At 41.3% G+C, this 15876-nt stretch overlaps 1 protein-coding gene across 1 annotated transcript in view; it reads right to left on the bottom strand.

Annotated features, from left to right (window-relative positions):
• FOXN1 (forkhead box N1) overlaps positions 1-13863 on the bottom strand; it is a 51118-nt gene extending 37255 nt beyond the window's left edge. Inside the window, exon 1 of the mRNA XM_048824208.2 lies at positions 13753-13863. The gene's annotated coding sequence lies outside the window, so the exon portion shown is untranslated. The remainder of the gene's footprint in view (positions 1-13752) is intronic.
• Between the last annotated feature and the right edge of the window lie 2013 nt (positions 13864-15876).

Raw genomic sequence — 15876 nt, 5'->3', positions numbered from 1 at the left:
ATGTGTACTATGAGACATAGCCAATGAATTCTCTATGAGAATAGGCAATATGATGTACCCAGTCCATCCCATAGGGGAAGGGCTCTCACAGAAAACATGAAGACATTGCTCCTTCAGCAGTCTCATAATCCTCTCCAGTTTTCTCCTCTCCCACAGGGAGTGAGTCACACTCAGCTCCCTGTGGCTTGTGAGTTCATCTTGGGATCTTGTGCCATCTTTCTTTGTTTATGAGAAAGGTGTGTATAAAGATCCACCCTAATGATTTCTGTTGCTGACTGTGACAGCATGTTTTATGATGGGTGTGGTACATTCCCATTTTCTCTGTTGTGCATTTACAGTATTCACCTTCCAGCCCCACCCATGGCCACTCCCACCCTCCCACTGGGAATCGCCCACAGTGAGCTCTGTAATTACCTTTATTTGATCTAGGGAATGGATTTGGGAAGTTTATTGGTATGGCTGTAAGTTGAGTATGTAAAAAACGTGGGCAGCTGATTCACTGAGCAGTGACGTGTTCATGAAGAAGAGGAGAAGCCAGCAGAGACATAGACACTGAATTTCCCCCAGACAAGTTCTCAAGTTCCAGTGGCTGAGATTTTTTTTTTTTTTTTTTTTTTGAGCATTAGTTCTTGTCCTCTTTCAGATGCTGTCTTCAAGGCCTTGTCTACATTTGGGATTGGCCCCTATTGCAGCCGTTGGTGTAGCTCCATCATTACTAGTTCCAAGTGTGGACAGGCAGAGCTGCTATAAGCTGCAATTTACACTGGTGGTTTTACCTGTTTTTACAAGAGTTTTGTACGGGTGGCTGGCCACTGGAGGCTGAAATCCTCAGTGTAGGCAAGGAATTGCATGTGGTTAGAACTGAAGAGATTCTGGCTCAAATTTCTAGTTTCTGTTGATAAAGCCCTTGAAAAAAGGTGACCCTTAAATACTTACTTCAACTTCCCAAGATCAAATGCCTTTCAGCAACACAAGAAACTAATCCCACTGTCTCCCAGAAGCACACCATGGGGTTTGAAGGAATATAAGCTTCTGTCGCTTAGCCCTAGAGATGCATGGAAAAATCTCCCACAAAGCACCAAAGGTGGAGGGACAGGTGCCATGGGAGGCACCAATTTGTGTGGAAGAATAACCCCAACTATTAACAAGGCCCTTCCTAGTCCCAAAGCTATTCTCCTTTCAGAAGGAAAAAGATATTATAATACAAATGCTAGGAGTTCTTTCAACTCTCATCAAGTGTCCACGTTGTGCTGATGAGAGAAAGAGAGGGAGTGAGATCAAATAAACATGGGTTTGAAAAAACCCAAAATAATAATAAGGGAAAACAGACAAGGGTTAAAAACAAGGCTCTGACGGCACAGACCCTGCTCCCCGCTCCTTTGCCTGTGCGCTGCCTGTTTAGGTAGTAAGCGCTGTGGGGAGGCAGCCAGCACACTTTTGACTGCTCTATTAACAATACTGTACAATCGCTGTTCAGGAGACATTGGCTGCCCTTCGTTTTGTGCCTTCTCTCTATAAGCTCCTGTGCTAAGTAGCGTTACAGAAAGCAAGCAAAGGGGCAAATATAAAGAGCAGAAATGGTATCCATTACACAGCAGACAGGTAAAATGTACTCAGACCTCAGTAAAAATACTTCCCACCCCCTCTCAATCACACTCACACCCAAGGAATAAATGAAGAAAGTGCCATCTCTGTCTGTTCCAGGCTTGGAGATATTTCAGCCTTCTTAAGAACTTCTAAAATAATAAAATAAATACTCCCACCTTGCATGGTTTACTGTATGCCCAAAGGGATGGGTCTGCTTGCCAGAGTGACCTGTTCAGTCAAGTCATATAGCTGTAAATTCCAGAGCCCCATCACTGTCCCTCTGGGTCCACTTTCTGTTTGCTCTGACCATCTATCAGTTGATTCCTCATGGGTGAATTTTACCATTGTATTTGTAGTCTGTTATCAATAGATTCCCCTCTCCCAGTCCCACGCTAAGGGTAACTAAAAATACCTCTTCATGATACAACATTTTCTTCAAAAGAAATACAAATATAACCCCATGGGATCCAGAGAGTTTGCAGTCAGGTCATGTTTCAGAAGGAGTCTCAGATTATGTCCCACTATGCATGTCATTCCCCAACTCTTCTCATTTATAGACAGGCCCCAGTGATTTTAGGAAAAAGAGAGCTCTCACAACTAAACAATTCCTTCTGGTGATGAGCCTGTCATATGCACAAATACATCATTGCACAAAAGGTGTACGTATCTAATCCAGAAAGGAACAATCCCCCCGAACTTGAGAAAGTTGCAGATGCCTCTGAGTGAACAATCTCTGCTTCTGTTGGGGAGAATTAGGGAGCCAGGTGCCCGGAGTAATATAACAAGATAATGCTTAGTGCTACTCTAAAACCAGCAGCAGAGCCGACAACCACAGACAAGAAAATGACCCAATTAAACAAGTCTCTTAAAGTAAGTGGCATATCGCAAAACTTGAATTGCTCTCCCTGAGCTCAGTCCTATCCAACAAGAGGATGATTGCTCTGTACCCAACCTAGCAAAGCACATGCTTTGCTGGATCGGGGATGGAGTGCTCAGTACTGTGCAGGATTAGCAAAGGGAGAACAGAAAATTTCAGGGAAAGTTTTTGTTACAATTCTCTTTCCTTCCAATTTTACTCTGTGAAAGCTCCCTTTCCAAAGCATAGTTATACTCTGAAAAGTGACTGTAGAAATTGTACCTTCCTGCTCAGCAGATCTCCCTAGGCATATTCAGAGAACTATAAGCTGATTTTAGTGATAAAAGCCATTTTGTACTATTTTTCCTTCTATAGAGCAAACCCAGCTCCTGTGCATTAACAGAATTGTTTACAAAGGTCCAGTTACAGGGCCAATCTCTTACCCCAGTGTAAACAATAAAGCCCATGGAGTTACAAAGGTGTAGTTAACCATTAGAACAATTTACCAAGGATTGTGGTGAATTCTCCATCACTGAAAGTTTTAAATCGAGATTGGAGGTTTTTATAAAAGATCTGCTCTAGGAATTATTTTGGGGAAGTTCTGTGGCCTGTGCTACACAGACTAGATGATCGCAGTGGTTCCTTCTAGCTTTAGAATCTATTAATCTAGTTTATAATCAGAAGACAATAGGGTTGCACACATGTAACTGAGACCATGATTTGGCTGCAGAACATTACTGGAGATGGTGTGCATTCTCTTTGACTTTCTGATTCCAGTCTGAGTTTGCAGGGCGGGCAGCTAGAAAGAAAAATCTTTTAATGTGGGAGAACGTTTGATAGGGAAATTATTGAACAATGACAAACATCATTGCTGTTTCTAGTAATACTTCACACTAGGAGCTAGATCACTGGCCGCCCTTCTGGCTGCTTTGCTCTGCTTAGGCATCTAAGCACCATGTTTTGATGGTTATAATTACACATTATCATAGTTTGGTAGGCAAAGTGTTACGCTCTTGAGTCCCCATCCTAATTCATGAAAATGTGGTGTAAGCCACTCCTCTACAAACTTGCACCTTTCTTTGCTATGCCATACAAATACCTGACTCTCAAGAATAATCTGCCCTTAGAGAAAAAAGTGTAGTATGGTACCAGTAAATAATGGTACCAGTAAATAATTCAATAAAGATTTACTGCTTCTAAGGCTAGGCTCCAGCTCCACTACCTTTCCAAAGTGGTTGCTGTATTGGTCAAAGCAGGTTTGTCTGTCTCCATGATTCATGATCTATGTCTATATTTAGCCTTTCCTCGGAAAGAAATTCATCTGATTCACAACAATCCTTATTGTGAATGGAGTAAGACTCTACAACCTAACAAGGGATTTATTTGCAGATAAGGTAAGGACTGTAGTACATTCAAATTTCACCTTTTTTTTGATGACTGAAAAGTCTTCATTTGTTTTAATTTTTAATTCCAAAGTGTTAAAATACTCTGAAATCATCAGAACAATACAATCTGATATTTTAGAGGAAGTCTTCAGAAATTCTCTTCACCACATCCCATTCTGTGCTGCCCTAATCACAGCTCACAGGTAGAATAACATTACATTCCAAATGTAGCCTCTTCGTCTGGGCTTGGCTGGGCCCTAAGATTTGTTTCCTTTGGGCCCAAATGCAACTAGAACACAGACAGCAAATTGAGAATGGAAGTAGAAAAATTAGCATTTACAGTTGTCTTGATTATCTAAATGCCCAGTAAACATTTGTTCCTGGAACAAATGTTTGTTGAGTGTCTAGATTAGCATTTTCTATTCTGTTAATCTACTTGAGTAAAGCGGAAATCAATTAACTTGAGTTACAGCAGGACCAAAAACTCTGCTCTAGACCAGGCCAGGGAGTTTAGGTTGCTGTAATTTACACACTGAGGAGACAAAAGGTAGATGTTAAAACAGGGTACAGGCTACTTTAATTTACAGCTTCTTTCATCTTTCAGCACCTTAGTGTGTAAATTACACCAAACTCTTATAGATATAGATTGTGTGTGGGAACCTAACCCACAGATCGCCTCCGATTTTCGCTCCTTAGTATAAGGACATTCTTGATTTTAGTTTACATCTTTTGTTATTTTGATGAAAATTTGTGTATAGGCACTCTTATTTTGGATTAAAAATTCTATTTCAATTTAGCCTAAATTGGCAAAACGATAAATCAAAGTAGAACACTCTTAATCTGATGTGAGTGTCTGTTCAGGCTTGGACCATAATTACAAAAGATGTGAATTAAAACCAATTGATTTATTTCACTGACCGTGACAGTTTGTGTTTAGACAGGTCCTAAGGGAGTCTAAACATCAGTGGGGAATTGAAGGGAAAGAAATATAAGGACTTGTCTACACTATAACAGTTTGCTGGCATAGCTATACCGGCAAATCCTCCTAATACAGCTGTAGCATAAATTACACCCGTTTAGACCCCCGTCTAGAGTTTCTTGGACTTGCTTAAACTCACCTGCAAATTTGGTTCAGAGTCTGGGAAGGAGGGGCGCTAATTCCTCTAAATATAAAGATCTGCTGATGAGGAGGGTAACCACTTCCTTCCATTAGAGAAACCGACAGTCTGTGTGGGAATCCGTTTGAGTCAGGGAGTCGGAGGGGGAATGTGTGTGCCCAACAATGACAAAGAGCCTGAGCAAAGGAGCCCCTCAAATAGCCCAGCCTTAATAAATAAATGCAAAAAATATATGGGAATAAGGAAGTGGAGCAAAAAGAGCAGTGGTTTTTGTAGAGCAAGGAGTACCTGTGAACCGAAAGGTGTTCTGTAGCAGGGGCTCACTGCTGAGAAAGGTGAGATGGTTTGGACCTATTCTTATAACTATATAAATAGCTCATCTATGGAGTCCAAAGTAACCAATGCCATTTGAAAGGATATGAGGTAATGGTATTATGGACACCAAAGAAGTGAGCAGCAAAATATGTATCTTCAGCAGCTACTTTATAAATTACTGTGTCTTCACATTTTCAAAATGTTAAAAGGCTTCACAGCACAGGAGCTAAATAAATGTTGGTTGGATGGGTTAATATTAAAGTGTGGTTGATTCATTCGTTCGTTTATTTGAGATGTTAATTCAAGATGGTCACAAAAGCATCAGATGTTACTCATGCCCATTTCTAGAAGTAATATTCCAATTACACTCATTTTAACAATTTTTTTTTAATTTTAAAAAGATGCTCTGTGCTGGAAGCCCTGCAGAATTCAAACGGGAATTGCATGTGGAGTAGCTGGTTTTCTAATGGAAACATGAACTAGGGTGACCAGATGTCCCGATTTTATAGGGACAGTCCCGATTTTTGGTTCTTTTTCTCCCATAGGCACCTATTACCCCCCACCTCCTGTCCCGATTTTTGACACTTTCTATCTGGTCGGCCTACATGAACATGAACTCTAAATCACAGCTTTGGCGCTATGATCCTGTGTGAATCCTATAGCAGTGTTAACTACTGCCCCAAAAGACACCAAAGAGAATTGGGGGAGGAGGGAGTAATTTTCTGGAAATTCACATACAGACATTCATTATACAGTTCTTGTTGATTTGACCATTTTCTGTTTGTTGAAGCCAAAAGGTCAGATATTGTTTAGGATTTGGATACTGTGCAGACCTCCTGGGAAATGAACCATTTGTCTGCAGGACAGATGGGAGATGAGTATTGCTGAGGTAAACCAAAACTAGTTTATCTTCCCTTTGGAGCACGATGTGATGCACCATTTAAAAAAAGAAAAGATTTTAACATCAGAAATAAGGAAATGAAAGCTGAAGCCTGGCCTAAGTACTTATTTATTAAGATGTCAATCAAAGTAGGATCCTGAGCAGAGGGATTACTCAGGTGTTCAGTTTTCATTTGCAGAACAATGCCCTGCCATGAGCAAGTGGGCTTAGTAACTGGTTTTATTTTAGACTTTCCTGTTTTAATTCAGGGATAAATACCCTTTGATTTAATGTTTCACTCAGTAGAACTCAGAACTTTAATATATGGTGCCCAGTGGTTATGGTATGAGGGACGTGCATTTTATTGTCAGACCAAAAATCCAAGCTATTCTTTCAGGCTCTGTGATGGGATTAGCTAAGTGATTAGCTGGCTGACTATCTCATATTGCTCACTACATTCTTTATGACTTGTGGTCTGGCAGAGCTGGCAAAAATGGGGGGAAGGAAATGGAAAATCAGAAGGAGAATAAAGCTTAAAATATATGAAGAACTAAATTAACTCCTGTAAGAGAAACCTAAACCCACTTGTATTATGAAAACATTGGTGCCTTCTTGAACCCTAAATATGTCACATGTACTTCCTGTTCCAATGAACGCATCCACTCCGATTTGCTTAATTAGCCTGAAGGAAATGGAAACCTGTCTCTCTCTGCCTTGGAATATCCCACATTGTTTCTCTCTAACCACTAGTCCTTCTTGAAGCCTTTCCTTTTTTCTTTTCTTCCTAAGCGCTGTGTGACCAGCTATCACCATTTTACCCTAAGTCTCGCACAATGTCACGTTTTTCAAAAAAAGCCCCAGCTCCTGAAATCATGTAAATAAGTGTGAAACTCAGCTTTCATTTTAAAAATAAAGCACGCTTCTAGTCCTCATGCTTGTGGAGGAAAGCTTGAAACCTGAACCCAAAATGACTAAAAAAAAAAACAGAAGGAAAATTAAAAGAACCCCACATTTATTCATTTTTCAAACGCTCATGATTTCTGAACACTGCAACTGCCAATACTATCATGTTAAATTCAAGCCGCTCACTCCACTCCAGCTCCAGTGTTTATTTCAGCCTACACCCTATTTCACTCTTCACACTTTTAAACATCTCTCCTAAATGCTCCTTTTGTTGACTTCCCACAAGTCAACTTCACCCCACTTCTGTCAACTTCACCCCACTTCTGTGCTTGGAACTTCTAATACCTTCTTAAAACCCACTTTTTCTGTAAAGCCTTCCAGCTACAGATTCTCAGCCCACTCTCATGGCACATAGGGGGTGGAATCTGACTTGATTTTCCTTGCTGAGGATTTCCCCTGCATAGGGGAGTCCCTGGCTGAGCAGGCATTGGGGTCAAGGATAAAGTTGCATATTGTTGCTAGCTAGTGGAGGTTAAAGCAAGGTCCGTTTTCTGTGCTGCAGATGGGCAGAGCTTCAGGAAGCCATAACCAGCTTCCTGGAGCTGCCCACTCGCTGCAGAAATTTGGCATGGTAGAGAATCTATCCAATGTACTTCTCTGGCCCCTATCACCATCATATCTGAGCACCTTAACATCTTCAATGTATGTATCCACACAACTTCCCGGTGAGGTATAGAGTACTAGTATCCCCATTTTACAGAGAGGCTAAGGGACTTGCCCAAGGTCATAAAGGATGTCACTGGTGAAGCAGGGAATTGAATCCAGGCCTCCCAAGTCCCAGCTTAGTGGCCTAGCCACTGGACAATCCTTCCCCTCTACACTTTGCTACTCTTTGTTTGTCCCTCTGGTATCCTATCTCTTGCTTTGCTCTGCATTGTGTGACCCATGCCTGTAGATAGCAAACTCTTTGGAGCAAGGGCTGTATTCTTGTTTGGCATATCGTATCTGCTGTATGGTGTCATGTAGACTTATGCTCGGCTTGTCTACACAGGGACACTCGGAAAAGTTAAACAAATTAACTAAAGGTGTGAAGTTAATGCACATAAGCTAAAGCAGGTTAAACATGGTGTAGATAGTCTCATTCAGAAGTAAAGTGGTCTTAGTTTGCTGTAGCTTAATGCCAAGGATTTCATGTGCTTCAGTTTATGCGCATTAACTTCACTCCCTGTGTAGAAAAGCCCTACATAACCCCTGAGTGCTGTAGTTAAACTGAGCAAACCTCTGGTTTAGATGCAGCTAGGACAACAGAAGAATACTCTGTTGACCTAGCTACCACCACTTGGGGAAGTAGGTTACCTACACCAAAGGAAAACCCCCTTCCCTCAATGTAGGAAGTGTCTCTGCTACAATATATACTACTTTAGAGCCCAGAGCATAGACATGACCTTAGCCATGCTGTTACTAGGTTAAAACCACACGAAGATCCCAAGCACTTGTCCTGGAATCCCATAACTCCTACAAATTCATAATGAAGGCTGCTGTGTTCCATGTGATAGGTATCTCCAAATTTGTCCCACTCAGACTTTGCCTCTATCCCCCCACTAAAGAAACAAACGAAAAAGAATTCTATGGGAAAAGCAAGATGTGCTGAGACCTTTGCCTGTCATACTGACCAATACTGCCTCGTTGTTTCCTTGTGTTCCCCCTTCTACCTGTATCCATCTTTGTCTCTGAGCTTATATTTAGATTGTAAACTCTTTGAGGCAGAGATTGTGATTGTACAATGCCTAGCACAATGGGGGCCTGGTCCATAGCTTGAGCTCCTAGGTGCTATGATACTACTAATAATAATAAATAAAAGGTTTACATCTATTTTAACTTTTAACCCAGATTTTCAAAAGTAGCTGCTGATTTTGGGTGCTTTAATTTTTATGTGCCCAACTTTAAGACACTTTTGGGCCTGATTTTCAGAAGTGCTGAGCTCCTTTGACTCCAGTTAACTTAAATAAGAAAAGTTAATGCTCAACACCCCTGAAGATTAGGCCCAACCTGTTCCAAATTGGGCTTCCAACATGACAGGATTTTTTTGAAAATGTTAGCCTTAGTATTTAAGCTGCTGTTGCAATAATTTGAAAGGCTCTCACAAAGAGATCAGAAGATAATATTTCTTGGACATCACCAAAACAAAATTCAAGTATCTGGGTAATTGACTTCAGAGTGACTCCCCCCTCTGACAGTTCAGGGGCTCTCCAGCTGCTCAGCATTCCAAAGAACCTTAGCCCACTGCTCCTATGTTCCTAAAGGGGGAACTAGGGTATATATTCAATTGATTAATGGCCTTAAATTACAGTAGACAACTAACTGGGAAATGCCAAGTCAAAGTGTGAGGAATTCTGGGATACTACATGACTCTGTCCCATGATTTTATGCATTAAAGAGCACATGTGCCCTGTTTCCCAATGGGAAAGTATGAACAGTATTACAGTAATAAAATTAGTTTAACTTGCAATAACATGGTTATGCATTTTAAACCCAGTTAAGTTAAATCATAGGAAACAGTAGAGAGATTTGCACACTTCCTCAGATGTTTTTCTAACCTTGTGGAAAAACAAGAGTTGTCAAGATAAATTTTATTTTGAGAATGAGTTATTTTGATGATAGTGTTAACAGGGCTTAACTCTCCCGAACTCTAAGAAATATATTACTTCCCCTAGTTGTATGCCCTTGTTGAAGAGAGTCCTGAGTCTGAGGGAGCTCTTTGTCCATAGGGGAAAACTTCTTGTAATGATTTGACCTCAGAGAATGGTATGGGGTTGTCAGCCCAGCATGAGAGAGAAAGATTTTGATTGAGGAGCCATGAGGCTTCCTCTCTCCTCTGGTGTTTGCACTGTTTCTTTCTGGAAGTCTTGTTCATGAATGGAGGTCAGTGCCTAGCCGTTTAATTAGCCCAGATGGGACAATAGTAAATGATTTCTTTCAATGGATTACTTACATTCCTGGAAGAACAGGTTCCTGTCTAATATTTCTGGCATTCTACCATTTGCCCAGAGAGGGGAATGTTGCAGGGACCTGCCCTGGCAGACCTGCTGAACCAGCAGCTAGAGTTTTCAGGGCAGGGATATTTACCCCATTCCAGGAGGAAAGCAAGGGATAAGTGTGGAAGTAGTAAGCTGACACTAGCTAGGCTCCTTTGAGAGACTGTGACAAGCTGGTGAGGCAGCAGTAAAGAGGGAAACTGGATCAAAATGATAGCATGTTAAGCTTCATTACCAGGCTCTGATGAGACCTCACCCTAGTATGCTGTATTCATTTTTGGGCACTTCACTGCCAGAAGGATAATAACACTTTGCACTGCAAGAGTCTTGTCTCATCCAAGCAATTTAAAATATTTTACATACATTAATTAAACCTCATCAAGGGCTATAGAGGGATCACTTTCCCAACCACTTTAATAGCACTCAGCAATATTCAACAACATTTTAAGACAGGAAGTGAAGAATGCAGTATTCAGCTCTGCTTAGGAAATGTAGGTAAATGGAACATATTTACATTCATATTATTTTATTCCAACTCTTTATATACTGCAAAAGGTGTGTTAGGTACTTTCTGGGCAGGTAAGTAGATATGGTCCTTGCTCTCAAAGGGTTACATTCTAAATGGAAAGAGAAAAGTTTTATATATCTTAGTAATATTTGTATTTCTGTAAATGCTGATTCAAGGGAGAACTAGTGTATACAGGCTTCTTGGGGAAGACTGTGTTTTCAGGTAGCTAGAGGGCCTGATAGACTGAGTCACATCAGGGGTTCTAGGCTTAGAGGGAAACATGGAAGAAGCTACTGACAGTGTGAAAGAGGTGACTGGGATGCTTAGTCATGCAGCTTGGGCAGTGCAAGAGGGGAGCAAACAGAGGTGAGAGCAAACAGGTAGGTGGGCTAAGTTGTACAAGGCCCTTTAGTCAAAGACAAGGAACTTTGTTGGTGTGGGTAAGGGGAGGCTAGCAAGGAGGGGAGTTGAGGAGCAGTAAATCATTATTGGGAAAGCAGACGAGATAGATGACCTGACTTTAAAATTGACCAGGACACCATGGTTAATTCTTCTATTCTTATGAAAAGTGTCATGGTATTTAATAATCACAACTGATCAACAACTTTGTTTTAAATCTGATCTGCTGTGCAAGCAGCACAGTGCCCCTGAGCACCATGCTAGGGTATTGGTTCAAGCCTGATTCAGAGAAAAGAGTACCACCTACTGAATCATCAGCATCACTTCCTCCAGTAGCCATGTGCTTATAGTTGTTTATTGGTGGTTTCCCATCTAAGTACTCTGACCCTTTTCAAGCCTGCTTAGCTTGTGAGAACTGACAGTTTGCTCTATACACATTAACTATATAATGGAAACACCTTGGAAGATGTGGCCCTGGGTATGCCTAAAGGTAGGTATGTCACTAATCTGCATTATCTCCATAATTAATCTCTCTGTATTTCAAGGTAATTCTTTGCAAGGTTCAAGAGATCAGGGAGGGGTGTTTAACCCAAACCATGAGGCTCAGGGTCTCTGGTTAACAGCTCAGAACATGGCCACAAAAGAGTAAATTCCGACCTGCTCAGGAGTTGCCTCCTTTTGCTATTTTTGTGGCTCTCACTCAAATGCTAAATGTCAAGCACTATTTTATCTGTGCTCCCCTCCCAAACAGGAGCCTTCCTGACTCCCATTACCTATGGAGCTCAGATAGACACCACCTGAGAATCACTTGTGCTGTTCAGAACTTGAAGCCCTTGATATTAAAGGTCTGGCTGTAGTCATCTTGAACCCTATGGTTACAGATGTCCCAACTCTCAGAAGCTCTCTCAGTGAATGGGTTCTAAGGTGGGTGTAGCCTTCATTATCTTGTGTACCATGTGAGGGGTTCTGTTTCAAAGCTTTCTGGGGGCCTTGTGTGACTTTAAGCCCTGCAGCATTGCTTGTCTCCCTGTCTCTCTGCCTCGTAACAACCTGTGAGAGCTGGGTTATGGGAGTTGTTCTTGAAAGTCGTCCCATTTTCCAGTCGCTCTCCCAGGTTCACAGCACAGGGTTTCTTGTTAACCTTTGATTTCTAGGAGCCTTAAACTATTATATTTTCTTGTTTCTGTTTTCACACTGTAGCTGTTTCAAAATAGTATAACATATCGCTTCCTGAGGCCTCCTCTCAATTTGTCTCCTCCTAAATATTGGGGTGTATCTGAACAGCAACCATATTATCTTGGAGAAAACCTGCGACTGTAATGAAGGGAACTGAGAGACAATGCCTTATCTAGTTGTCTCTTGTCCACTGTTTTCTTCCTTCAGCCCTGTGTTTTACAATAATGATTCAGTGTTTTATTCTGTTCTTTTCAGGTTCTTATACCGTGCCCATCACCCTGGTATCTGGGCACCTGCGTATATTCTTCTGTGCATTCAACTGGCTGCTAGCTGAGTAAAAAGTATGTGGATCTGATTATCTGTCTAGCAACCTGGGGTTACTCTAGGTGTATGTACAATGATAAGTGCTCATTGTACAAACTAGCACCATCTCACGCTATACATTATCAGCTATGGATCAGCATAGACACTGATATTACAAGGTTCTCTCTTTCTTCATATTAATGCACCACATGGAGCATGTTAATTAATCCTGCCCATGTCCACCTCTTGTCATCTGGATGTAAAGTAAATGAAAGTGAGGTAGCTATTGACTCACACGGCACCTGGAAGCACCTGTTTGTACAGTTCACCAGATGGTTGAGAGCAAGGTGCACAAACCTACACCCTAAGAGCTGCCTGAGCATTTCCACTCCAGATATTTAAATACTTTTTTCTCTTTCACACTCTTAGTATATTAAAAATAAAATAGAGTTTGACCCAGTTCATCCCAGTTTATACCAATATTCAGATTAGAAAATGTGTGATTAGGATAAATCAAACCAAAGTGTTTGTACAGTAAATTCTGTTTCAAACAAGATTTAATCTGATGTCACATCTGTCGCTTAGGAGGGTCAGAGATGACTGATGGCTGGTTGTGACAGATAAGTCTGATAACTACTCTCCTTTGTAACACAAATGGTTCTCTTTGTGATAGTCTGAAATTGAGGAATAGATTAGACAGCTACATATTTAATATGTGCTTTAGAGAAACAGAAAAAACTTTCAACCTGAAGCCACCATATAAGTAATTTTTCTCATTTAATCTAAGGTGTCCATCCTGAAGTCTGTGTGTCTGTCTGAATCCCATTATAGGCAGCGCCTTTCAGTGCAGCAGCAAATCTGAGAAAAAGTTCACAGCTATCACCCAAAAATTGTAAAATACAAAAGGCATAACCAGTGACTTAAACCAAAACAGGGGTCACAATATTTGCTTCAAAACATTTTGCTTTCCTTGTTTTTGACTTACCATTGGAGATGTAATTTAAATAAATCCCATTCTAATACTACAAGGCATGAGAGTTACTCATTTTATTTTCTTGTGAATGCTTCCCATACTCTGTCCTTTGAATATTAATATTTATTATTACTTTTCAAGTAATGGTAAATCCCTCTGGATTTTCCCTGTAACAATGCAGCAATTGGCAACCTAGGAGTTGGTACAGATGCCAAGGACAGCTAAGGTCTTGTTTGTATGTCACTATTTCCCTTAAACATTAGTCACCAACACTCCTTGTTCCCAGTAAAAGAAAAATAGAACTCTGAGCTTACCTGATGTCTACTTGACTCTTTCCCTCTCTTAATGCTCCCCATTCACAGCTGACAAGAGCCTAAACTGAGCCGGAGGGAAAAGGGATATAAATGCTGACCTTCCACCTGACTCAGCCTGGAGTTCTTCAGAGTTAGCCTCAGAGACTTCAGATTAAATAGAAGACCCAAGATGAGAGAGTTCTGCGCCCCCTTCCCTTTGGCTTTCACGGGTGAATTCTAAAAAGCTGTATGAAGTTGACAGAGGTTTCCTCTTACCTTTCTACTGAAGCAAAACAGCGTGCTGCTGCTCCAGGATGGGATTAGGTCATGCAAACAGCCTTGTAGGAGAGAGTGGAGGCTCAGTAGTGCCGAGACTCCCAAAGGCTGGAAAGATCTGATCTTACATCAGGTGAGGGAAGGCAGCTGGCTAGGCAAGCCAATAATTATGATATCAGCTCCTCTTAGCCTGAGGCAATCCTGCATTTAATAAGAATACTAAAATGACTAAGCTGCAGGTTTTTTCCCTCGTTCTGCAGAGACTCTTGGTAATTCTTGAGAGAAGTTGGACAGGTATTGAACTCTGACGGTCTGGAGATAGCAATTTTCCCCCTCCGCCTCTTTGCTTTTCTTTTGGTTTGAAATGCCCACCTCTTACTTTGCTTTGCAAACCTCTAACCCTAAGTAGGTGGATTAAAAACATGTTTTCCTGAGTTGGACGTCACCTTCCCACTGGCAAGCATTCAGTTGTCAGAAATAGGGTCTCCCACACTTTTGTTCAGTCTGATGTTTCATCATGGGAAAGTACTGCGGCACCACTGTGGAATAAAGTCAACACACTGTACCATTTCAATCTAAGAAACTCCGCACAAGACAAGTGTTCTCAAGGGAATTTTCCTTATCAAAAACCTTCAGCACCACAGGCATATAAATAGGACAGAGCTGCAAATATGTGCATTTGTGTGGGTGTGCATGTGTATGTGTAAAGGGTTTTGTTTGTATTGATGTGTATAGGAGGGTGTGGATATATATGTGCAGGTGTAGAAGTACATGTTTGTATACGCTTCCCTTACCTGGCTCATGCACACTCTCGAGTCCCCTAGAAAAACCTGATCACACTCCCGTAACAGTACTTACTTACCCCACAGGGTGATGTGAGGATTGATTAATGTTTGTAACACACTTTGAAGATGAAAAGCCCTCTATAAATGATAAATATAATTATTATCATTCCACAAAATTAGCAGAAACAACACACATTTATGTCCCACTGTTATGGTGAGATACTGAACAAGAGCCTGAAATTCTAATAAAGCAGAAAGTCTTTACTATGGAAGGCAAAGTGATAGTCAAATTAGGGTGCAGTGTTTGTCCCCTGTAATGTGAATCATAGAATCATACAAATTAGAGATGGAAAATATCTATTAAGTTATCTAATTCTCATAAAAAGTAGGGGGTATGGAATAGGAGCTGTATTTATATCTATAGTTAATTTCCTCGCAATAGACAAGGGAAAGTTATCCATGCTGGTTTTATTAGATCTAGCAGCAACTTTTGACACTATTAACCTCAGGGTTTTGTCAGTTCATCTACAGCAGTAGGTCTCAACCAGGGGTATGTGTACGCAGAGGTCTTCCAGTGGGTACATCAATTCATCTAGATCAGTGTTTCTCAACCTGGAGGTCATGGGATGGGTTTGGGGGGGTTGCAAGTGAGGGGCTGGTATTAAGGGGTGGCAAGCAGGGCCATAGCCCAGGGCCCCATGCCACAGGGGACCCCATGAGGCTAAGTTACATACTTCAGCCCTGGACATTGGGCTCAGGCCTCAGCCCAGGACGGTGGGGCTCAGGCTTGAGACTCCTGAAAGGGGTACAGTAGTCTGGAAAGATTGAGAACTCTGATCTACAAGATCTTGTGGAGGTAGTGAGTGTGGATCTCGGTGGATTTGCTCCTTCCTGTCTGAAGGATCTCAGAGATAGTACTGATAATTGCTTGCCCTACCCAACGGCTCTCACATTTAGCATCCCTCAAGGTTATGTATATAAATCTGTTAGGGGGGATTGTGATCTGTTTTGGCCTGCACACTATAGCTGTTTCGTTGAACCCAGATCCTACAGTCTCATTATTTCCCAGTTTCTGATTAAGATG

This window comes from Caretta caretta, chromosome 17 (assembly GCF_965140235.1).
Source record: "Caretta caretta isolate rCarCar2 chromosome 17, rCarCar1.hap1, whole genome shotgun sequence".
Lineage (NCBI taxonomy): Eukaryota > Metazoa > Chordata > Testudines > Cheloniidae > Caretta > Caretta caretta.
This window is presented reverse-complemented; position numbering and strand designations above follow the sequence as displayed.